The sequence below is a fragment of the Nerophis lumbriciformis genome, linkage group LG03 (assembly GCF_033978685.3).
Source record: "Nerophis lumbriciformis linkage group LG03, RoL_Nlum_v2.1, whole genome shotgun sequence".
Taxonomy (NCBI): Eukaryota; Metazoa; Chordata; class Actinopteri; order Syngnathiformes; family Syngnathidae; genus Nerophis; species Nerophis lumbriciformis.
The window spans coordinates 67,535,001-67,562,351 of record NC_084550.2 but is presented as its reverse complement, the minus strand read 5'-3'; the positions used below and the strand labels follow the sequence as shown (position 1 = coordinate 67,562,351).

The window sequence follows — 27,351 nt, the reverse complement described above, 5'->3', positions numbered from 1 at the left end:
CCAGTCACCGGAGAAGCCGGGCAAATCAAGGAAACGTTCTAATATTAGAAAATGTTTCTAGGCAGCCATCATGCGTCTGACCCAAACAACGACACCTTTCCCCCCCCCCACCCCACCACACCACACACAAACAAATGACTTTTCCTTCCTCGCAGCCTTTATGCCTCTTTCAACCAAAGAGGACTTGATGTCACAGGATGAGGATTAAAAACATAAGATGGAGTCCAGGAACAGGAACATATATATTGTGGCTGGCATATTAGTCCATCCATCCATTTTCTACCGCTTGTCATGTTAAGTAAAGGTTTTTTATCTGTGACTTTTTTTGTGTTGCAATTATTATTGTCCTTTTTTTTTTTTTTTTTTTTTGGGTCCTGTCCAGCTTCTCAGGCAAATCATATAGTCATACCTGCCAACTTTTGAAATCAGAAAAACCTAGTAGCCAGGGTCCAGGGGCCGCAGGCCCCGGTAGGTCCAGGACAAAGTCCTGGTGGGGGGTTCAGGCTTCGCCCCCCGACGCAAAATGATTGATTGCATTCAGACAGGTTAAAATGTTGCTAAAACCATCACTTTTCTATCAGTCACAGTGACTTTTCAAAACAAAAATATTACAGCAAAAATCATATGGGTTGATTGACATGTTTATTCTGTAAGCTAACTTCAATAGTTTGAAATTATTTTGACAGTTAATGCCAGTTATCCTGTCAACCTTTCACAAGACTTCAATTTGTTAATTGAAAGTATAAACAGTATAAACACTTTTTACAGTAAACAAATGGTAAAACAGTACTAAACAATTCCATAAAAAAAAAATTGGTGTCATTATTAACTTTCTGTCCAAGCTTGTATAATCTACCGTATTTTCCGCACTATTAGCCGCACCTAAAAACCACAAATTTACTCAAAAGCTGACAGTGCGGCTTATAACCCGGTGCGCTTTATATATGGATTAATATTAAGATTCATTTTCATAAAGTTTCGGTCTCGCAACTACGGTAAACAGCCGCCATCTTTTTTCCCCGTAGAAGAGGAAGTGCTTCTTCTTCTACGCAAGCAACCGCCAAGGTAAGCACCCGCCCCCATAGAACAGGAAGCGCTTCTTCTTCTACTGTAAGCAACCACCCGCCCGCGTAGAAGAAGAAGAAGCGCGCGGATATTACGTTTCATTTCCTTTGTGTGTTTACATCTGTAAAGACCACAAAATGGCTCCTACTAAGCGACAGGGATCCGGTTCATGAAAAGACGCAATCTCTCCATCCGCACACGGATTACTACTATTTCACAGCAACTGCCTAAAGACTTTCAAGAAAAGCTGGCTACTTTCCGTGCATATTGTAAAAACAAGATAGCTGAAAAAAAGATCCGGCCAGAGAACATTATCAACATGGACGAGGTTCCACTGACTTTTGATATTCCTGTGAACCGCACTGTGGATACAACGGGAGCACGTACGGTGAATATTCGCACCACAGGGAATGAGAAGTCATCCTTCACTGTGGTTCTAGCTTGCCATGCTAATGGCCAGAAACTTCCACCCATGGTGATATTCAAAAGGAAGACCTTGCCAAAAGAGACCTTTCCAGCCGGCGTCATCATAAAAGCTAACTCGAAAGGATGGATGGATGAAGAAAAGATGAGCGAGTGGTTAAGGTAAGTTTACGCGAAGAGGCCGGGTGGCTTTTTTCACGCAGCTCCGTCCATGTTGATATACGACTCCATGCGCGCCCACATCACGCTGGTTTTTAATATATTATTAAAGTTTGACTGACCTATCTGACTGTTTTTTTGACATTCCTTTAGCGCAGTTAGATGCGGCTTATAACACGGGGCGGCTTATAGGTGGACAACGTTTTGAAATATGCCGTTCATTGAAGGCGCGGCTTATAACCCAGGGCGCCTTATGGTGCGGAAAATACGGTACTGCCTTGTTCAATTGTAAACAATATTCTGTGCCTAAAATTCACATTTCTATCACAATGATCATACTGTAAACATGGTAAGCTAACTTCATTAAAATTAATAGTCCTGTCAATAGCATGGAATTACAATTCAAATGTAGTTTTTTTGTAAGCCTTTCAAAAGAATTCAAAATATGAAAAATTAATGAAAATTAATTTAAGCCATCAGACACTTGAAAAGTGGCACATCACATCTCTAATGTAATCATTTTAACTTTTCAACAGAAATAGCACTGCAAAAATATTAAGGACATACTTCTGTATTTTGGTAGTTATGCTGTCAACATTTAACAAGATTTCTTCAACTTGGACTTGAAAGCATAAATAGTATAAACACTTTTAACAGTATAACAGTACTAAACAATTCCAATAAATAACATTGGTGTCATTACCTTTTTGTGGCTAAAATCCGAAAAACGTTGAAAGTTTTCCACTTGTATCGCTAGCAACGGCATTAGACTTGTGTTTTTTTGTCCCAACGTGGTCTTTTACATCGCTAATTCCTCCGTGTCCGATCAAAAAATCTTGTCTGCACAAGGTGCAATTCGCGTAGTTTTCACCCTTTTTGGAACGGATAATTATTCCCGGATAGGCTTTTGAATATTCTTCACGGAATGACTGCAGTTTTCTTTTCGGTTTAAGACTCGTTTGCGATGTTTCTCCGGCTGATTCCATGATCGTTCGCTCGTTTGGAAACAATGGCAACAGGTGCCTCGTGCTTGGCAGCGGTGCTATAAATAGCCTCGCGCATTTTTAAAAAAAAATTTTTTTTAATTAATGAAAAACCGTATTTTTTATCACTGCAACCGTAACCCGGAATAGGTTGATGAAAACCGTACTAATTACGGGAAAACCGGAGTAGTTGGCAGGTATGTATAGTTGATGTAGATGCCCATGTCGGCTGTTCAGATTTACTTTACAAAAGAGAAGTGTAGGATACTTTCTTGTTGCCTTATTAGGGCCCGCATGGCCCATTGTATAAGGACTCCCAAAGGGAGTCCTTATGCAATGGGACATAAGGACCTATTGAATTTGTAAGGTTTTATTATTATTATACCGGCCGCCTCTTTGAGCACTAATTTGACCCACTTAACATGCTTCAAAACTCATCATATTTGACCCACACATCAGGACCTGCGAAAATTGTCTTTTAATGAAAAAACCGAACCCCAAAACTCAAAATTGCGCTCTAGCGCCCCCTAGGGAGAAAAAAAACTAGACTGTCTGTAACTCCCACTAGGAAGGTCGGAAAGACATGAAACAAAATTCTCTATGTAGGTCTGACTTAGACCTAGATTTCATAATTGTACATCCTTGGGCAGAAATCAACAGGAAGTTGGCAATTCCCCCTTCAAGACAAAAAAAGTACTAAAAACAGTCACTTTTGCCTCTTTGAGCTGTAATTTGACCCCCTTAATATGCTTCAAAACTCACCGAACTGAACACACACATCAGGACTGGCAAAAATTGCGATCTAATAAAAAAAAACCTAACCCCAAATCTCAAAATTAGTGCCATTTTTGAATAAAACGCTGAAAAAACTGCTCCTCGGAAGAAAAAAATGACAAAACTGCCTGTAACTCCCACAGGGAAGGTCGGAGAGACATGAAACAAAAACCTCTATGTAGGTCTCACTTAGACCTACATTTCATAGATTGACAACCCCCAGCAAAAATCAACAGGAAGTTTGCTATTCCCCCTTCAAAACAAATTTTTTGTAAAAACCGGTCACCTTCCTTCAAAAACTATCTCCTCTGAGCGCGTTTGTCGTTTCGGCTTCAAACTAACCCAGGAGAGAGATTGAACCCTTGTGTGTAAAAGTACAGAACAGCATTTTTCTAACTGCTCCGGTTTTGATTTTATGACCCTTCAAAGAACTGCTGCGCTGATGCTGCTGCGCTGCTGTTTTTTAAGATGGCTGCTTAAAAACCAGCGTGCCTACACAATGCAGACAAGGTAGGTACACTAGACAAAAGTATTGGGACACTTATGACTACCACGGGACAAAAGTATTGGGACACTTATGACTACCACCGGACAAAAGTATTGGGACACTTGGGACTACAACTTGACAAAAGTATTGGGAAACTTAGGACTACCACTGAACAAAAGTATTGGGACACTTACACTGGACCAAAGCATTGGGACACTTACGCCGAAAACTGGACAAAAGTATTGGGACACTTATGACTAAAACTTGACAAAAGTATTGGGACACTTAGGATGAAAACTAGACAAATGTATTGGGACACTTAGGATGAAAACTAGACAAATGTATTGGGACACTTAGGAATACAACTGGACATAAGTATTGGGACACTTACACTGGACAAAAGTATTGGGACACTTACACTGGACAAAAGTATTGGGACACTTAGGACTACAACTTGACAAAAGAAGGGGACACTTAGGACTAAAACTGGACAAAACTTTTGGGACACTTAGGACTAAAACTGGACAAAAGTATTGGGACACTTATGACTAAAACTTGACAAAAGTATTGGGCCACTAAGGACTAAAACTTGACAAAAGTATTGGGACACTTAGGACTACCACTCGACAAAAGTATTGGGACGCTTACACTGGACAAAAGCATTGGGACGCTTAGGCCTAAAACTGGACAAAAGTATTGGGACACTTAGGACTAAAACTTGACAAACGTATTGGGCCACTTGGGACTTAGATTTGACAAAAGTATTGGGACACTTAGGACTACCACTTATAAAAGTATTGGGACGCTTACACTGGACAAAAGTATTGGGACACTTAGGACTAAAACTGGACAAAAGTATTGGGACACTTAGGACTACCACTGGAAAAAAGTATTGGGACACCTACACTGGACAAATGTATTGGGACACTTAGGACTACAACTTGACAAAAGTATTGGGACACTTACTACTAAAACTGGACAAAAGTATTGGGACACTTAGGACTAGCACCTGCCAAATACGCGGGCCCGACCAACGCTGCTTGCAGCTTTAATTTGTATTTGATTTTATTAAATGTATTTATATTATCATTTAGTGCAGCCGGGCCGGAGCAGGAGGGGATAGAAAGAGAGAAAAAAAGAAGACAGAGGGGGAAATTGTGGGGACAAGAGGGGGATTAGACAGAGAGACAAAAACAACAACAGCCAACAACAACAACAACAATAGAGCAACATCAGCAAATACGACATGTACAAATATGATGGTAAAAGTAATAGCAAATAAGCAGTTAGCGAAAAATAAAAATAATACAGAAATGACAATGAGCATTATTACACTACAAATGGATCAATACAAATACCAATAGAAATAGCGCTATTGATAATGAACAATACCAATAATTTACCTTTATTATCAACAATACAGTTGTTCAAATGCAACAATACATATACGTAATGATAACTTGAGATACGAAAGAATGCAGAAAAATGGAGGGGGAGAAAGAGAAGCAACCTACATTAACCTTGTAGATTGTTATAGTAACAATAGGTTAAGCTTTGTCAGTGTGCCATGTGTTACACCCAGTTTACCCTAGGGCAACAACGTTAATATATGTTTGATGAAACGTGATTATGTGCATGAGTGTAAGTATGCATATGTACTTGTATATGTACAGAATGTGTATATGTGTTTGTAGAATGAATGTATATGTACAGAATGTGTTAATTATTATTGTCCTTTAATTAACTTGAGCTTTTAAAGGGGAACATTATCACAATTTCAGAATTGTTAAAACCATTAAAAATCAGTTCCCAGTGGCTTATTATATTTTTCGAAGTTTTTTTCAAAATTTTACCCATCACGCAATATCCCTAAAAAAAGCTTCAAAGTGCCTGATTTTAACCATCGTTATATACACACGTCCATTTTCCTGTGACGTCACACAGTGATGCCAACACAAACAAACATGGCGCATAGAACAGCAAGCTATAGCGAAATTAGTTCGGATTCAGACTCGGATTTCAGCGGCTTAAGCGATTCAACAGATTACGCATGTATTGAAACGGATGGTTGTAGTGTGGAGGCAGGTAGCGAAAACGAAATTGAAGAAGAAACTGAAGCTATTGAGCCATATGGGTTTGAACCGTATGCAAGCGAAACCGACGAAAACGACACGACAGCCAGCGACACGGGAGAAAGCGAGGACGAATTCGGCGATCGCCTTCTAACCAACGATTGGTATGTGTTTGTTTGGCATTAAAGGAAACTAACAACTATGAACTAGGTTTACAGCATATGAAATACATTTGGCAACAACATGCACTTTGAGAGTGCAGACAGCCCAGTTTTCATCGATTAATATATTCTGTTGACATACCCTCATCCGTGTTCTTTTCCTGAAAGCTGATCTGTCCAGTTTTGGAGTTGATGTCAGCAGGCCAGGGAAGCTAGGGTCGATAGGGGGTTTAGCTCGCTCGTCTGCGGGAACAAACTGCCGCCATTGCTTGCCGTGCTACCGAGGTCCTTTGTCCCTGAATTGCTCACACACTCCGGCAGATACAATGGGGGTCTGGCGGCAGATTTCTTTGACTTTATCGTTGGAAATGCATCTGCTTTGAGTGTCGCAGGATATCCACACATTCTTGCCATCTCTGTCGTAGCATAGCTTTCGTCGGTAAAGTGTGCGGAACAAATGTCCAATTTCTTGCCACTCTGGCATCTTTGGGCCACTGGTGCAACTTGAATCCGTCCCTGTTCGTGTTGTTACACCCTCCGACAACACACCGACGAGGCATGATGTCTCCAAGGTACGGAAAACAGTCGAAAAAACGGAAAATAACAGAGCTGATTTGACTCGGTGTTTGAGAAAATGGCGGATTGCTTCCCGATGTGACGCCACGTTGTGACGTCATCGCTCCGAGAGCGAATATTAGAAAGGCGTTTAATTCGCCAAAATTCACCCATTTAGAGTTCGGAAATCAGTTAAAAAAATATATGGTCTTTTTTCTGCAACATCAAGGTATATATTGACGCTTACATAGGTCTGGTGATAATGTTCCCCAAAGCAAATGTTTACAAGAATAAAGAAAGGAAAATAAAACAAATGTAATCATCCATATTTGTTGTTGACTTTTTGTTGATAATTTAGCATATAAAGATCATTAATTTAATTTCTTCATTTATTACATGCAATGACACAAAAAAAGTACAAAGTACACAACATATAATATTATTACCGTATTTTTCGTAGTATAAGTCGCTCCGGAGTATAAGGCGCACCGGCCAAAAATGCATAATAAAGAAGGAAAAAAACATATATAAGTCGCATTTTTTGGGGAAATGTATTTGATAAAAGCCAACACCAAGAATAAACATTTGAAAGGCAATTTAAAATAAATAAAGAATAGCGAACAGGCTGAATAAGTGTACGTTATATGAGGCATAAATAACCAACTGGTATGTTAACGTAACATATTATGGTAAGAGTCATTCAAATAACTATAACATATAGAACATGCTATACGTTTACCGAACAATCTGTCACTCCTAATCGCTAAATCCCATGAAATCTTATACGTCTAGTCTCTTACGTGAATGAGATAAATAATATTATTTGATATTTTACAGTAATGTGTTAATAATTTCACACATACTGTAGGTCGCTCCTGAGTATAAGTCGCACCCCCCGCCAAACTATGAAAAAAACTGCGATTTATAGTCAGAAAAATACGGTAGTTCATATAATCCAAAAGGTACTGTACAGTATGTAAACATGATGGTCCAGTTTTGCCTGAAATGGAGTGAAAAGAAGATCATTTATTTAATCCCACCCCCTGGTCTTCATTCAGTGATTATTAAAGTATTAATAATATTAATAATTTGTAGCACCAATGTAGGAAGAATGAACAATACCAACGATGGTAATGGACAATATACCAACGATGTTAATAGACAATATACCAACAATGGTAATAGACAATATACCAACAATGGTAATGGACAATATACCAACAATATTAATGGACAATATACCAACGATGGTAATAGACAATATACCAACAATGGTAATAGACAATATACCAACAATGGTAATAGACAATATACCAACAATGGTAATGGACAATATACCAACAATGGTAATGGACAATATACCAACAATGGTAATAGACAATATACCAACAATGGTAATAGACAATATACCAACAATGGTAATAGACAATATACCAACAATGGTAATAGACAATATACCAACAATGGTAATAGACAATATACCAACAATGGTAATGGACAATATACCAACAATGGTAATGGACAATATACCAACAATGGTGATGGACAACATACCAACAATGGTGATGGACAACATACCAACAATGGTAATGGACAACATACCAACAATGGTAATGGACAACATACCAACAATGGTAATGGACAATATACCAACAATGGTAATAGACAATATACCAACAATGGTAATAGACAATATGCCATTGATGGTAATAGACAATATACCAACAATGGTAATAGACAATATACCATTGATGGTAATAGACAATATACCATTGATGGTAATAGACAATATACCAACAATGGTAATAGACAATACACCAACAATGGTAATAGACAATACACCAACGATGGTAATGGACAATATACCAACAATGGTAATGGACAATATACCAACAATGGTAATAGACAATATACCAACAATGGTAATAGACAATATACCAACAATGGTAATAGACAATATACCAACAATGGTAATAGACAATTTACCAACGATGGTAATAGACAACATAGCAATAATGGTAATGGACAATATACCAGTAATGGTAATAGACAATATACCAACAATGGTAATGGACAATATACCAACAATGGTAATGGACAATATACCAACGATGGTAATGGACAATATACCAACGATGGTAATGGACAATATACCAACGATGGTAATGGACAATATACCAACAATGGTAATGGACAATATACCAACAATGGTAATAGACAATATACCAACGATGGTAATAGACAATATACCAACAATGGTAATAGACAATATACCAACAATGGTAATGGACAATATACCAACAATGGCAATAGACAATTTACCAACGACGGTAATAGACAACAAAGCAATAATGGTAAGGAAATATTAACACGTTAACACTTTGAGACAGAGTACAACAGCAGGTCAAATTAAAGACCCTCATCTCTATATTTTAACCTGACCCGATGTTTGTATAATAGTTTAAATCGATTAATAGTTTGGCATTGCTTGTGTTGCAAGTCCAGTTTGTTCTATAGTTTTACTCCGCATACAGACACACACAAAAACCTTTACGAGTGGTTTGAGCTCTCGGCAATAAGAAATATCTCAAACCTCTCAAGTTATAAGCCTGCACTCGTCTTATATAAAAAAAACAAAAACGTTGGAGGTTAGGCGGCAATAATTTGTTAGAGGCTTTAAATAAGATTATTGATGTCCTATATTTAACAACAATAATAATTATATTTTACTAGCAATTTTTTCACCACAGGGTAGTTTTGTTCAATATAAACTAGTAAAAAACATCTGGGATTGCAAATTAGTGAAGTTCAGGTTCCAACTTTATAATAAGTACACACTATTAAACATTACTAAAGCATTAGTAAATAAAAAAAATCCTCATTTTTGAAGTATATTTTCTACATTAATCCACTATAGTAATATTAGTAGACGGGGGGGGGGAATTAGATTTTTAGATGAATTGCAATTCGGTCATGGACAATTATAAAATTGATTAGTAAACATTAATAATCGATTTATTTATTGTAAATAAAATAATGCAGACAGTTCTAAAATTTAAGTGACTGCAGCGAGTCACCTCACCGAGAGATCCGACCAGCTCTTTTGTTTTAGGGCACTTATGTTTCAGTTTTGCACACATTTAATAGATCATAATAAATATAATGGGAATTTATTTAATTGTTTCTTTTTACAAATGCACTGTTTTATTAAAGTTGCAAGTGAAAAACGCTTATTTAGTAAAAGGAAAAGAAATGTAAAACAGCATGAATATACATTAATTTAAGATGCATCGATAATCAATGTTTAATCAAATTGTAGCTCCTGAATCGTAATCGAAAGGTGCTCATAGAGTCCCACCTCTAGTTATAAATGTTTTACTCATTAATAAGCTCATCTATAAAAATACTATAAATGATTGATTCAGCATTTCTACATTATTAAAGTATTGTCAATAGTTTGTTAGATCATTGAAAACATGTATGTAAATACATGACTCAGACATGGTTCTATCACTATGTCTATAAACTGCCTAATAATGAGTATTCATGTTGGAAATATGCTTTGAAAATGCTTTAAAGTGTGCATTTATTATAAAGCGTTGTCACGCTTAGTTGTTATTCTGTATGCAGCTCAGCTCTAAACGTTAACATTAGTCATAGGCCTTTAATTTGACATATTTTATGGTTATTTATACCAGGGCTGCAACTAACCATTATTTTGATAGTCGATTAGTCAACTTTAAGGTAACAAAGTGTACATATTTAATGGCTCTAATTTTTCCGTCGACTTCTCAATGCAGCTTAAGTTATTTTAGGCATGTGCTTACTAACAACAAAGATGACTAATTCATTCATAAATATTTGTTTATACTGCAACTGTGCTGCTCATTCAGCTGTTACACAAAATAAAATGACTAATAAAATGTTGTGCATTTAAAAGAAAGGAAAAGTGCTAAAAAAACAAAACAATTAACCTTGTTTATGTATTTAAAAAAAACAGTTAAAATAGCAGCAATGAAAACAACAAAAATCTAACTTCCTCAAAAAGAAAATAATTTAGTGATGTTTAAAAAGCTGCACACTGATGATTAAAATGTTGACTATTTAATCGATTTTATGTTGACTTTGTCTAAAATGATTAAGTTATTTTTCACACAACTTGGTCTCACGCAAGGTAGAAGCTAACACTCTTACCTCCAAATGTGCGACATCATGTCTTAAATATAATTGTCGGCCATAAATTTTATTGTCGACAATGTCGACTAAATGTTGCAGCCCTAATTATACTGTATTTTATTGATGATTAAAACTGTGCTAAAACAATGCTATCCCACACCCATTGCTGTTAGAATACTTCAGTTAGAACATTAGCATGATAACATTTTATGCTGGTTTTGTTGCTAATTTTGTGTTTAGACAAACATCATAGTTTTTTATACTTAACATGTCTTATGCTATCTTTTTAGGTAATTTTGTATGTTTAAACCACAGGTGTCAAACTCAAGGCCCAGGGGCCAAATCTGGCCTGCCACAATATTTTATGTGGACCGCGAACACTCGTGAGATAAAGTCAGAATTATTAGATAAAAAGTTGAATTTATGATATTAGAAAGTCAAAATTTTAGGATAAAAGTTAGTTATTTGATAAAAAGTCAAAATGATAAATTGAAATTACAAAATACAAAATCAAAATTATGAGATAGAAAGTACATAAAAAGTTGAAATCATGAGATAGAGTCAAAATGATGAATTATGAATATGAGATAAAATTTCAAAATGATTAAATAAAAGTTTAAATTATGAGATAAAAAGTCATGATAGGAGATAATGTCAAAACAAAAAAAATCGTAATTATGAGATAAAAAGTCAAAATAGAGATACAATGCAAAATTGTGAGATAAAAAGGCAAAAATATGAGATAAATGTCGAAATTATTAGATAATGTTATCATTCCTGATAAAAAGTCAAAATAAAGAGTCAAAATTATGAAATAAATGTTTTTAAAATATGTAATACAAAAATATGATTATGAAACAAAAGTAAAATTAAGATATACATTCGAAATTATGAGAACAAAAATCATGATTATGAGATAAAATGTCAAAATTATGAAATAAAAAGTTGAAATTATGAGATGGAAAGTACATAAAAAGTTGAATTCATGTGATAGTCAAAATGATGAATTATGAATATGAGATAAAATGTCAAAACGATTAAATAAGAAATTGAAATTATGAGATAAAAAGTCATGAGAGGAGAAGTCAAAATAAAAAAACTAATGAGATAAGTCAAAATAGAGATACAAAGCAAAATTTGGAGATAAAAAGGCAAAAATATGAGTTAAAATGTCGAAATTATAATTCTTGATAAAGTCGAAATAAAAAGTCGAAATTCTGAAATAAAATTTCTAAATTATGAGATAAAAAATTATGATTAAGAAACAAAAAGTAAAATTGTAAGATATAAGGTCAAAATTATGAGAAAATAAATCATGATTATGAGATAAAATGTTAAAATGATGAAATAAAGTCAAAATTATGAGATAGAAAGTACATAAAAAAGTCATAATCATGATGTAGTCAAAATTGTGAATATGAGATAAAATGTCAAAATGATTAAATAAAAAGTCAAAATGATGAGATAGAAAGTACATAAAAAGTCGAAATCATGAGATAGTCAAAATTATGAATTATGAATATGAGATGAAATGTCAAAATTATTAAATAAAAAGTCAAAATTATGAGATAAAAAGTCATGATAGGAGATCAAATGTCAAAATAAAAAACCTCGTAACTGAGATAAAAAGTCAAAATAGAGATACAACGCAAAATTGTGAGATAGCAAGGCAAAAATATGAGCTAAAATGTCTAAATGATTAGATATTATAATTGTTGATAAAAAGTCAAAATTAAAAGTCAAAATTATGAAATAATTCTAAATTATGAGATACAAAAAATATGTTTATGAAACAAAAAGGAAAATTATAAGACATAAATTTGTCATTATGAGAACAAAAATCATGAGATAAAATGTCAAAATGATGAAATAAAAAGTTGAAATTATGATATAGAAAGTCATGATAGGAGATAAAAAGTCAAAATAAAAAAACCTCGTAATTATGAGATACAAAGCAAAATTGTGAGATAAAAAGGCAAAAATATGAGTTAAAATTTTTAAATTATTAGATATTATAATTCTTGATAAAGTCGAAATTCTGAAATAAAAATTCTAAATGAGAAAAAAAATTATGATTATGAAACAAAGTAAAATTTTAATATATAAAGTCAAAATTATGAGAAAAAAATCATGAGATCAAATGTCAAAATGATGAAATAAAAATTAGATAGAAAGTACATAAAAAGTCGAAATCCTCAGAGTAAAAATTATGAATATGAGATAAAATGTCAAAACTATTAAATAAAAAGTCGAAATTATGACATAAAAAGTCATGATAGAAGATAAAATGTCAAAATAAAAAACCTCGTAATTATGAGATAGTCAAAGTAGAGATTCAAAGCAAAATTGTGAGATAAAGGCAAAAATGAGCTAAAATGTCGAAATTATTACATAATGTTATCATTCTTGATAAAAAAAAAGTCAAAATACAGTCAAAATTATGGAATATAAATGTTAAAATATGCAATACAAAAATATGATTATGAAACAAAAGTAAATTACAATATATAAATTAGAAATTGTGAGATAGCAAAGCAAAAAGATGAGCTAAAATGTCGAAATTATTAGATATTATAATTGTTGATAAAATGTCTAAATACAAATGATGAAATTATGAAATACAAATTCTAAATTATGATACAAAAAATATGATTATGAAACAAAAAGGAAAATTATAAGATATAAATTCGAAATTATGAGAACAAAAATGATGAGAAAAATTAGAAAAATCATGATTATGAGATAAAATGTCAAAATGATGAAATAAAAAGTTGAAATTATGAGATAGAAAGTCATGATAGGAGATAAAAAGTCAAAATAAAAAACCTCGTAATTATGAGATAAAAAGTCAAAATAGAGATACTAAGCAAAATTGTGAGATAAAAAGGCAAAAATATTAATTAAAATGTCGAAATTATTAGATATTATAATTCTTGACAAAGTTGAAATTCTGAAATAAAAATTCTAAATGAGATAAAAAAAATTATGATTATGAAACAAAGTAAAATTGTAAGATATAATGTCAAAATGATGAAATAAAAATTATTAGATAGAAAGTACATAAAAAGTCTAAATCCTGAGATCAAAATTATGAATTATGAATATGAGATAAAATGTCAAAACTATTAAATAAAAAGTCGAAATTATGAGATAAAAAGTCATGATAGGAAATAAAATGTCAAAATAAAAAAACCTGATGAGATAAAAAGTCAAAGTAGAGATAAAAAGCAAAATTGTGAGATAAAAAGGCAAAAATATGAGTTAATATGTCGAAATTATCAGATAAATGTTATCATTCTTGATAACAAGTCAAAATAAAAAGTCCAAATTATGAAATAAAAATGTTAAAATATGCAACACAAAAATATGATTATGAAACAAAAGTACAATTATAAGATAGCAAGGCACAAATATGAGCTAAAATGTCTCAATTATTAGATATGATAATTGTTGATAAAAAGTCCAAATACAAATTATGAAATTATGAAATAAAAATCTTAAATTATGAAATACAAAAAATATGATTATGAAACAAAGAGGAAAATTATAAGATTAAATTATGAGAAGAAAAATCATGATTATGAGATAAAATGTCAAAATGATGAAATTAAAAGTGGACATTACGAAATAAAAAGGGTATTATCTATTTTTAAATGACAGTGGAGGCAAAACAAATGGTTGGTGGTTGGAAAGTGGAAAAGAGTTGCTTGCGCATGTAAGGAAACAATTAATGCTGGTGTTGGACTTTATGGGCGTGCTGCTGAATGAGGCACCACGCATGCAGCCTGGCTGGGGGCCACGGAGCCACATGCAAGTGAAAAGTCTACTGCGCCACGGCCCAGAGACAGGCCCACCTTTCAGGAGCTTGCCACCGCTTCTCCTAAAATGGAGGTTTGGGTAAGTCAAAGCAGCATCAACTAAATGCCAGCACGCTGCCAAATCATCTGCCAAAACCTCATAAGACTAAGATACTCACTTATGCCCGTTATTTTTTAACGAGGAGCACAATATGGCAACTTTAGAAACACAACTCTATACCGGATGCTGCAATGTGTTGCAGAACAATTTTACTCAATGGTGAAACTACAAATAATCAATTCTAGTCAATATGTTTTCATTAAGGATGAGTGATATGGCTTAAAATCTATATTGCAGAAAACTATATATATCAAAATATATTATTTGGTATGTAAAAGATGATAGAACCATTTACCAAGTTACAGAGGATCCCAATTTGACTGCTAACGTAACACATTCCATCATTAGTTGAATTTTTTTCTCAAATCTTATATTCATCTACTTGCTAATTTATTGTAAATATGTAGTTACTTTCTGCTGTAACATGCAGTCACGCTTATGTTGTTTGAATACTTTACATTAGTTTTGGGCGATACTACAAATTTGGGAATCGACCCAATACAGAGTAGTTACAAGGGCAGTATTGGCCATACCAATAATGAGTCTTCAAAAAGTTCAAGATCAATGAATGCAGGGTTTCCCCTTAATGTCACTGCAATCTTTTACTAGGAAGCCATGCTGTTGTAACACATGGCTTGGCATTGTCTTGGTGAAATAAGCAGGGGCGTCCATGATAACGTTGCTTGGATGGCAACATACAGGTAAAAGCCAGTAAATTAGAATATTTTGAAAAACTTGATTTATTTCAGTAATTGCATTCAAAACGTGTAACTTGTACATTATAGTTATTCATTGCACACAGACTGATGCATTCAAATGTTTATTTCATTTAATTTTGATGATTTGAAGTGGCAACAAATGAAAATCCAAAATTCCGTGTGTCACAAAATTAGAATATTACTTAAGGCTAATACAAAAAAGGGATTTTTAGAAATGTTGGCCAACTGAAAAGTATGAAAATGAAAAATATGAGCATGTACAATACTCAATACTTGGTTGGAGCTCCTTTTGCCTCAATTACTGCGTTAATGCGGCGTGGCATGGAGTCGATGAGTTTCTGGCACTGCTCAGGTGTTATGAGAGCCCAGGTTGCTCTGATAGTGGCCTTCAACTCTTCTGCGTTTTTGGGTCTGGCATTCTGCATCTTCCTTTTCACAATACCCCACAGATTTTCTATGGGGCTAAGGTCAGGGGAGTTGGCGAGCCAATTTAGAACAGAAATACCATGGTCCGTAAACCAGGCACGGGTAGATTTTGCGCTGTGTGCAGGCGCCAAGTCCTGTTGGAACTTGAAATCTCCATCTCCATAGAGCAGGTCAGCAGCAGGAAGCATGAAGTGCTCTAAAACTTGCTGGTAGACGGCTGCGTTGACCCTGGATCTCAGGAAACAGAGTGGACCGACACCAGCAGATGACATGGCACCCCAAACCATCACCCAACCATGCAAATTTTACATTTCCTTTGGAAATCGAGGTCCCAGAGTCTGGAGGAAGACAGGAGAGGCACAGGATCCACGTTGCCTGAAGTCTAGTGTAAAGTTTCCACCATCAGTGATGGTTTGGGGTGCCATGTCATCTGCTGGTGTCGGTCCACTCTGTTTCCTGAGATCCAGGGTCAACGCAGCCGTCTACCAGCAAGTTTTAGAGCACTTCATGCTTCCTGCTGCTGACCTGCTCTATGGAGATGGAGATTTCAAGTTCCAACAGGACTTGGCGCCTGCACACAGCGCAAAATCTACCCGTGCCTGGTTTACGGACCATGGTATTTCTGTTCTAAATTGGCCCGCCAACTCCCCTGACCTTAGCCCCATAGAAAATCTGTGGGGTATTGTGAAAAGGAAGATGCAGAATGCCAGACCCAAAAACGCAGAAGAGTTGAAGGCCACTATCAGAGCAACCTGGGCTCTCATAACACCTGAGCAGTGCCAGAAACTCATCGACTCCATGCCACGCCGCATTAACGCAGTAATTGAGGCAAAAGGAGCTCCAACCAAGTATTGAGTATTGTACATGCTCATATTTTTCATTTTCATACTTTTCAGTTGGCCAACATTTCTAAAAATCCCTTTTTTGTATTAGCCTTAAGTAATATTCTAATTTTGTGACACACAGAATTTTGGATTTTCATTTGTTGCCACTTCAAATCATCAAAATTAAATGAAATAAACATTTGAATGCATCAGTCTGTGTGCAATGAATAAATATAATGTACAAGTTACACCTTTTGAATGCAATTACTGAAATAAATCAAGTTTTTCAAAATATTCCAATTTACTGGCTTTTACCTGTATGTGGCTCCAAAACCTGTATGTACCTTTCAGCATTAATGGTGCCTTCACAGATGTGTAAGTTACCCATGTCTTGGGCACTAATACACCCCCATACCATCACAGATGCTGGCTTTTCAACTTTGCGCGTATAACAATCCGGATGGTTCTTTTCCTCTTTGGTCCAGAGGACACGACGTCCACAGTTTCCAAAAACAATTTGAAATGTGGACTCGTCAGACCACAGAACACTTTTACACTTTGGATCAGTCCATCTTAGATGAGCTCAGGCCCAGCGAAGCAGACGGCTTTTCTGGGTGTTGTTGATAAACGGTTTTCGCCTTGCATAGGAAAGTTTTAACTTGCACTTACAGATGTAGCGACCAACTGCAGTTACTAACAGTGGGTTTCTGAAGTGTTCTTGAGCCCATGTGGTGATATCCTTTACACACTGATGTCGCTTGTTGATGCAGTACAGCCTGAGGGATGGAAGGTCACGGGCTTAGCTGCTTACGTGCAGTGATTTCTCCAGATTCTCTGAACCCTTTGATGATATTACGGACCGTAGATGGTGAAATCCCTAAATTCCTTGCAATAGCTGGTTGAGACAGGTTTTTCTTAAACTGTTCAACAATTTGCTCACGCATTTGTTGACAAAGTGGTGACCCTCGCCCCATCCTTGTTTGTGAATGACTGAGCATTTCATGGAATCTACTTTTATACCCAATCATGGCACCCACCTGTTCCCATTTTGCCTGTTCACCTGTGGGATGTTCCAAATAAGTGTTTGATGAGCATTCCTCAAGTTTATCAGTATTTATTGCCACCTTTCCCAACTTCTTTGTCACGTGTTGCTGGCATCAAATTCTAAAGTTAATGATTATTTGCACAAAAAAAAAAAGTTTATCAGTTTGAACATCAAATATGTTGTCTTTGTAGCATATTCAACTGAATATGGGTTGAAAAGGATTTGCAAATCATTGTATTCCGTTTATATTTACATCTAACACAATTTCCCAACTCACATGGAAACGGGGTTTGTATTAAGAGGACATTGGCGGCTTTGAAGAAAAAACTAGAGCAACAGCGCCAAGCAAGTGTGACATCATGCTTGCTGCAGCGAGGGACAGAAGTAGAGTCTCTAAACACGACTATGTTCTATAATAACACCGGAAGAAGATGCTACTATTGTTGCTAGTGAAAAGTCATGAAAATTCTGGAAACACTTGCAAAAATCTTAATTGAAAATATTGCAAAACAATATATATATATATATATATATATATATATATATATATATATATATACATACAGTATATATACCGTATTTTTCGGACTATAAGTCGCAGTTTTTTTCATAGTTCGGCCGGGCTCCAGTGCGACTTATATATGTTTTTTTCCTTCTTTATTATGCATTTTCGGCAGGTACGACTTATACTCCGGTGCGACTTATACTCCGAAAAATACGGTACTCATAAACCGAAAAGGGAATGTCCCCAAGTCTGTTTTTACTATTTTATTGTGTTGTTTTCTACAAAACCAAAAACCAGTGAAGTTGGCACGTTGTGTAAGTGGTAAATAAAAACAGAATACAATGATTTGCAAATCCTTTAAAAGTAGCATGTATGAATGCAGTATGAAGAAGAATGTTTTAATGTACCGTAGACACATAGAATCATCATACTGCTGTGATTATATGCATCAAGTGTTCATTCAAGGCTACGGCAAAATATGGAGATATATATGGTGTATCGTGACATGGCCTAAACATATCGCGATATTAAAAAAAGGCCATATCGCCCAGCCCTAGTTGCTCGGTACATTACACCCGTTTGCCATTTTATTCCACTTTCTATTGTCTTTTCGTAATATTATTTTTAAAATGTATGCGTTTCTTGTTACATTGGACCTATTTGCTATTTTATTCCACTTTTTGTCTTTTTTTTAACATTTTTAAAATGTGTGTACTTCTCAATACATTACACCCATTTGCTATTTTATTCCACTTTTTAATGTCTTTTTTGTACTTTATTTTTAAAATGTGTGTTTCTCATTACATTACACCAGTTTGCACTTTTATTCCACTTTTTAATATCTTTTTTGTAATTTTATTTTTAAAATGTGTGTTTCTTGTGACATTACACCTGTTTTCTATTTTATTCCACTTTTTGTCTTTTTTGTAATACAATTGTTAAAATGTGTGTGTTTCTCGTGACATTACACCCGTTTGCTATTTTATTCCAGTTTTTAATGTTTTTTTTGTAATATTATTTTTTTAAATGTGTGTTTCTTGTGACATTACACCCGTTTGCTATTTTGTTCCACTTTTGGTCTTTTTTTTAATACAATTTTTAAAATGTGTGTTTTTCGTGACATTACACCCATTTGCTATTTTATTCCACTTTTAAATGTTTTTTTTTGTACTTTATTTTTAAAATGTGTGTGTTTCTCGTTACATTACACACGTTTGCTATTTTGTTCCACTTTTTAATGTCTTTTTTGTAATAATATTTTTTAAATGTGTGTTTCTCGGTACATTACACCCGTTTGCTATTTTATTCCACTTTTTAGTAATACTATTTTTAAAATGTGTGTTTCTCGTGACATCACACCTGTTTGCTATTTCACTCCACTTTTTAATGTCTTTTTTGAAATAATGTTTTTTTAAAGTGTGTTTGTCTGTACATTACACCCGTTTGCTACTTTATTCCACTTTTTGTCTTTTTTTTAATACAATTGTTTAAACGTGTGTTTCTCGTTACATTACACCAGTTTGCTATTTTATTCCACTTTTTATTGTCTTTTTGTAATATTTTCTTAAATGTGTGTTTTTCGGTACATTACACCCGTTTGCTTTTTTATTCCACTTTTTCATGTCTTTTTTGTAACATTATTTTTTAAATGTGTGTTTCTCGTTACATTAGACCCATTTGCTATTTAATTCCACTTTTTAATGTCTTTTTTGTACTTTATTTTTTTAAATGTGTGTGTTTCTTGTTACATGACACACGTTTGCTATTTTGTTCCACTTTTTAATGTCTTTTTTGTAATAATATTTTTTAAATGTGTGTTTCTCGGTACATTACACCCGTTTGCTATTTTATTCCACTTTTTAGTAATACTATTTTTAAAATGTGTGTTTCTCGTGACATTACACCTGTTTGCTATTTCATTCCACTTTTTAATGTCTTTTTTGAAATAATGTTTTTTTAAAGTGTGTTTCTCTGTACATTACACCCGTTTGCTATTTTATTCCACTTTTTAGTAATACTATTTTTAAAATGTGTGTTTCTCGTGACATTACACCTGTTTGCTATTTCATTCCACTTTTTAATGTCTTTTTTGAAATAATATTTTTTTAAAGTGTGTTTCTCTGTACATTACACCCGTTTGCTACTTTATTCCACTTTTTGTCTTTTTTTAATACAATTGCTAAAATGTGTGTATTTCTCGTTACATTACACCCGTTTGCTATTTTATTCCACTTTTTAATGTCTTTTTTGTAACATTATTTTTTTAATGTGTGTTTTTCGTTACATTAGACCCATTTGCTATTTTGCTCCACTTTTTAATGTCTTTTTTGTACTTTATTTTTAAAATGTGTGTGTTTCTCGTTACATTACACACGTTTGCTATTTTGTTCCACTTTTTAATGTATTTTTTGTAATAACATTTTTTAAATGTGTGTTTCTCGGTACATTACACCCATTTGCTACTTTATTCCACTTTTTGTCTTTTTTTTAATACAATTGCTAAATGTGTGCATTTCTCGTTACATTACACCCGTTTGCTATTTTACTCCACTTTTTAATGTCTTTTTTGTAATTTTATTTTTAAAATGTGTGTTTCTTGTGACATTACACCTGTTTTCTATTTTATTCCACTTTTTGTCTTTTTTGTAATGCAATTGTTAAAATGTGTGTGTTTCTCATTACATTACACCCGTTTGCTATTTTATTTATATTGGACTTTCACAATATTATGTCAGACCCACTCGACATCCATTGCATTCGGTCTCCCCTAGAGGGGGTGGGGTGGGTCACCCACATATGCGGTCCTCTCCAAGGTTTCTCATAGTCATTCACATCGACGTCCCACTGGGTTGTGAGTTTTTCCTTGCCCTTATGTGGGCTCTGTACCGCGGATGCCGTTGTGGCTTGTGCAGCCCTTTGAGACACTTGTGATTTAGGGCTATATAAATAAACATTGATTGATTGATATTCCACTTGTTTATGTCTCTTTTGTAATACAATTGTTAAAATGTGTGTGTTTCTCGTTACATTACACCCGTTTGCTATTTTATTCCACTTTTTTATGTCTCTTTTGTAACATTATTTTTAAAATGTGTGTTTCTCGTTAATTAGACCCATTTGCTATGTTATTCCACTTTTTAATGTCTTGTTTGTACTTTATTTTTAAAATGTGTGCGCTTCTCGTTACATCACATCATTTTGCTCTTTTATTCCACTTTTTAATGTCGTTTTTGTAATTTTATTTTTAAAATGCGTGTTTCTTGTGACATTACACCTGTTTTCTATTTTATTCCACTTTTTAATGTCTTTTTTGTAACATTATGTATTTAAAATGTGTGTTTCTCATTACATTACACCCATTTGCTATTTTATTCCACTTAATGTCTTTTTTGTACTTTATTTAAAAAAACAAAAAGTGTGTTTCTCGTTACATTACCCCATTTTGCTCTTTTATTCCACTTTTTAATGTCTTTTTTGTAATAATATTTTTAAAATGTGTGTTTCTCAGTACATTACACCCGTTTGCTACTTTATTCCACTTTTTGTCTTTGTTTAATACAATTGTTAAAATGTGTGTGTTTCTCGTGACATTACACCCGTTTGCTATTTCATTCCACTTTTTTGTCTCTTTTGTAACATTATTTTTAAATGTGTGTTTCTCGTTACATTAGACCCATTTGCTATTTTATTCCACTTTTTAATGTCTTTTTTGTACTTTATTAAAATGTGTGTGCTTCTCATTACATTACACCAGTTTGCTCTTTTATTCCACTTTTTAATGTCTTTTTTGTCATTTTATTTTTTTAAATGTGTGTTTCTTGTGACATTACACCTGTTTTCTATTTTATTCCACTTTTTAATGTCTTTTTTGTACTTTATTTTTTTAAATGTGTGTTTCTCGTTACATTACACCAGTTTGCTTTTTTATTCCACTTTTTAATGTCTTTTTTGTAATTTTATTTTTAAAATGTGTTTCTTGTGACATTACACCTGTTTGCTATTTTATTCCACTTTTTAATGTCTTTTTTGTACTTTATTATTAAAATGTGTGTGCTTCTCGTTACATTACACCAGTTTGCTCTTTTATTCCACTTTTTAATGTCTTTTTCGTCATTTTATTTTTTTAAATGTGTGTTTCTTGTGACATTACACCTGTTTTCTATTTTATTCCACTTTTTAATGTCTTTTTTGAAATAATATTTTTTTAAAGTGTGTTTCTCTGTACATTACACCCGTTTGCTACTTTATTCCACTTTTTGTCTTTTTTTAATACAATTGCTAAAATGTGTGTATTTCTCGTTACATTACACCCGTTTGCTATTTTATTCCACTTTTTAATGTCTTTTTTGTAACATTATTTTTTTAATGTGTGTTTTTCGTTACATTAGACCCATTTGCTATTTTGCTCCACTTTTTAATGTCTTTTTTGTACTTTATTTTTAAAATGTGTGTGTTTCTCGTTACATTACACACGTTTGCTATTTTGTTCCACTTTTTAATGTATTTTTTGTAATAACATTTTTTAAATGTGTGTTTCTCGGTACATTACACCCATTTGCTACTTTATTCCACTTTTTGTCTTTTTTTTAATACAATTGCTAAATGTGTGCATTTCTCGTTACATTACACCCGTTTGCTATTTTACTCCACTTTTTAATGTCTTTTTTGTAATTTTATTTTTAAAATGTGTGTTTCTTGTGACATTACACCTGTTTTCTATTTTATTCCACTTTTTGTCTTTTTTGTAATGCAATTGTTAAAATGTGTGTGTTTCTCATTACATTACACCCGTTTGCTATTTTATTTATATTGGACTTTCACAATATTATGTCAGACCCACTCGACATCCATTGCATTCGGTCTCCCCTAGAGGGGGTGGGGTGGGTCACCCACATATGCGGTCCTCTCCAAGGTTTCTCATAGTCATTCACATCGACGTCCCACTGGGTTGTGAGTTTTTCCTTGCCCTTATGTGGGCTCTGTACCGCGGATGCCGTTGTGGCTTGTGCAGCCCTTTGAGACACTTGTGATTTAGGGCTATATAAATAAACATTGATTGATTGATATTCCACTTGTTTATGTCTCTTTTGTAATACAATTGTTAAAATGTGTGTGTTTCTCGTTACATTACACCCGTTTGCTATTTTATTCCACTTTTTTATGTCTCTTTTGTAACATTATTTTTAAAATGTGTGTTTCTCGTTAATTAGACCCATTTGCTATGTTATTCCACTTTTTAATGTCTTGTTTGTACTTTATTTTTAAAATGTGTGCGCTTCTCGTTACATCACATCATTTTGCTCTTTTATTCCACTTTTTAATGTCGTTTTTGTAATTTTATTTTTAAAATGCGTGTTTCTTGTGACATTACACCTGTTTTCTATTTTATTCCACTTTTTAATGTCTTTTTTGTAACATTATGTATTTAAAATGTGTGTTTCTCATTACATTACACCCATTTGCTATTTTATTCCACTTAATGTCTTTTTTGTACTTTATTTAAAAAAACAAAAAGTGTGTTTCTCGTTACATTACCCCATTTTGCTCTTTTATTCCACTTTTTAATGTCTTTTTTGTAATAATATTTTTAAAATGTGTGTTTCTCAGTACATTACACCCGTTTGCTACTTTATTCCACTTTTTGTCTTTGTTTAATACAATTGTTAAAATGTGTGTGTTTCTCGTGACATTACACCCGTTTGCTATTTCATTCCACTTTTTTGTCTCTTTTGTAACATTATTTTTAAATGTGTGTTTCTCGTTACATTAGACCCATTTGCTATTTTATTCCACTTTTTAATGTCTTTTTTGTACTTTATTAAAATGTGTGTGCTTCTCATTACATTACACCAGTTTGCTCTTTTATTCCACTTTTTAATGTCTTTTTTGTCATTTTATTTTTTTAAATGTGTGTTTCTTGTGACATTACACCTGTTTTCTATTTTATTCCACTTTTTAATGTCTTTTTTGTACTTTATTTTTTTAAATGTGTGTTTCTCGTTACATTACACCAGTTTGCTTTTTTATTCCACTTTTTAATGTCTTTTTTGTAATTTTATTTTTAAAATGTGTTTCTTGTGACATTACACCTGTTTGCTATTTTATTCCACTTTTTAATGTCTTTTTTGTACTTTATTATTAAAATGTGTGTGCTTCTCGTTACATTACACCAGTTTGCTCTTTTATTCCACTTTTTAATGTCTTTTTCGTCATTTTATTTTTTTAAATGTGTGTTTCTTGTGACATTACACCTGTTTTCTATTTTATTCCACTTTTTAATGTCTTTTTTGTACTTTATTCTTTAAAATGTGTGTGTTTCTCGTTACATTACACCAGTTTGCTTTTTTATTCCACTTTTTAATGTCTTTTTTGTAATTTTATTTTTAAAATGTGTTTCTTGTGACATTACACCTGTTTGCTATTTTATTCCACTTTTTAATGTCTTTTTTGTACTTTATTATTAAAATGTGTGTGCTTCTCGTTACATTACACCAGTTTGCTCTTTTATTCCACTTTTTAATGTCTTTTTTGTCATTTTATTTTTTTAAATGTGTGTTTCTTGTGACATTACACCTGTTTTCTATTTTATTCCACTTTTTAATGTCTTTTTTGTACTTTATTTTTTAAAATGTGTGTGTTTCTCGTTACATTACACCAGTTTGCTTTTTTATTCCACTTTTTAATGTCATTTTTTGTAATTTTATTTTCAAAATGTGTTTCTTGTGACATTACACCTGTTTTCTATTTTATTCCACGTTTTGTCTTTTTTGTAATACAATTGTTAAAATGTGTGTGTTTCTCGTGACATTACACCCGTTTGCTATTTTATTCCACTTGATGTCTCTTTTATAACATTATTTTTAAAAATGTGTGTTTCTTGTTACATTAGACCCATTTGCTATTTTATTCCACTTTTTAATGTCTTTTTTGTACTTTATTTTTAAAATGTGTGTGCTTCTCGTTACATTAATAATAATAATAATAATACCTGGGATTTTTTAGCGCTTTTCTAAGTACCCAAAGTCGCTTTACATGTAGAACCCATCATTCATTGACACCTGGTGGTGGTAAGCTACCTTCATAGCCACAGCTGCCCTGGGGTAGACTGACGGAAGCGTGGCTGCAATTTGCACCAAGGGCCCCTCCGACCACCACCATCATTCAATTCACCGGTGTGAGTGGCACCGGGGGCAAAGGGTGAAGTGTCCTGCCCAAGGACACAACGGCAGCATTACACACGTTTGCTCTTTTATTCCACTTTGTAATGTCTTTTTTGTAATATTTTTAAAATGTGTGTGTTTCTCATTATATTACACCAGTTTACTAATTTATTCCCCTTTTTAATGTCTTTTTTGTAATATTATTTTTAAAATGCGTGTGTTTCTCGTTACATTACACACGTTTGCTATTTTGTTCCACTTTTTAATGTCTTTTTTTGTAAAATAAATTTTTTAATGTGTGTTTCTTGTGACATTACACCCGTTTGCTGTTTTATTCCACTTGTCTTTTTTGTAATACAATTGTTAAAATGTGTGTGTTTCTCGTTACATTACACTAGTTTGCTATTTTGTTCCACTTTTTAATGTCTTTTTTGTAATATTTTTAAAATATGTGTTTCTCGGTGCATTACACCTATTTGCAATTTTATTCCACTTTTTAGTAATATTTTTTTTTTTTAATGTGTCACGGGCCGCATAAGGCCTCCGTGCCACACTTTGGACACCCACGAGATAAAGCATGTATGATTTGATGACTTTTTTTTGCAAAAAAAAAAAAATATATATATATATATATATATATCTTTTTATTTATATATACAAACAGCTTACCTTTTAAGGCACTTTTCATGACGTCTTTATTGCCAAATCAGCAATTATGCTAATAAGGCCTAAACTATGACGAGTGATGCAAGTGTGCGTCAAATTAGCTTCGAACAGTTAATTACTCGTTAAGACTTTGAGCAGTAAACCCAAAATAAATTGTCTGTATTATGAATTATCAAAGTTGTGTTGCTACTTCATTAAAAAAAACAATAAACAAGTGAAATGCGAGCAAAATAAACTCGAGCTAGCTTAGTTTCGCCACATGAATAAAAGTAGCGAAACATTACAGTTAGCTACTTTCTGAACAAAGTTAGCCACCACAAAAGTGGCGAAACTTGCAAAAGCGAGTGCGCTTGCAGAGCTGCCACCATTTTTCTAGAAAGTTCCAGTGGCCGTACTGGAAATGTGCAATAACTCGAGTGGGGGGTGAGGGGGGGGGAGAGAAAAACTCACCCGTGGATATTTCTTCAGTCTTCTCACTTTTTAGCTGCGTCGGCTGAAAGAAGTCCAAAATGTCAGACTGTGGCGCGTCCCAAAAGTACTTTTTTCCCCCAGTTGTGCGCGGAACTTGTAGAGGAAAGTCCTTCTTGTTTCTCTGCAGCGTCTCCTTGCTTCCTTTCCCCGGTCATAACTCCCTGCTGCCCCGCACAGCCATTTTCCAGCACGGGGAGGTGGGGCGGGGGGGGGGGGGGCGTGAGAACTCCCGAGGAGGCGGACGGAAAGAGCCGAAGCTCTGACGGAAAAGGACGAAAGCCTCACTCCCGAAGGCTGCCGACTGCTCTGTTGGGCACGAACGTTGTCAAGTCATTTTGCTACTCCGATCCCAACATCGGCACGTTTATTATCCGTATTGAAGTGGCATCGGTATGAAATCGATACTGTTGTGTGATTATACATATATCAATCAATCAATCAATAAACCATGAAGTAGGCAGGCAGTGTGTGTTTATTCGAGCCGGCACGTTTTAATGCAATGACAACACAACATCCATATTCCCATCATGCATTGCTTCAAAACTACGGCAAGTAGTGATGTCCAAAAACATGACAAATTTGTTATTTTTTTGTACCGTCTTGTTAAAAAAATATTCTTACTGTATACTGTTTATGAAAAAGGAGGGCTTTAAAGTATTTTACTGAGAGCAATAGCAGCTTTTGCTTTGTTGACCTATTTCGCACTATTGACTTCATTTTGCTCAAATATTGGAATATAATATACGAGGTGGTACTCAGTTT

At 33.7% G+C, this 27,351-nt stretch overlaps 1 protein-coding gene across 2 annotated transcripts in view; it reads right to left on the bottom strand.

Annotated features, from left to right (window-relative positions):
• Positions 1-27,175, bottom strand: part of pik3r2 (phosphoinositide-3-kinase, regulatory subunit 2 (beta)) — a 150,456-nt gene extending 123,281 nt beyond the window's left edge. For both annotated transcript variants that reach the window (XM_061941605.2, XM_061941618.2), the window contains exon 1: positions 26,569-27,175. The gene's annotated coding sequence lies outside the window, so the exon portion shown is untranslated. The remainder of the gene's footprint in view (positions 1-26,568) is intronic.
• Between the last annotated feature and the right edge of the window lie 176 nt (positions 27,176-27,351).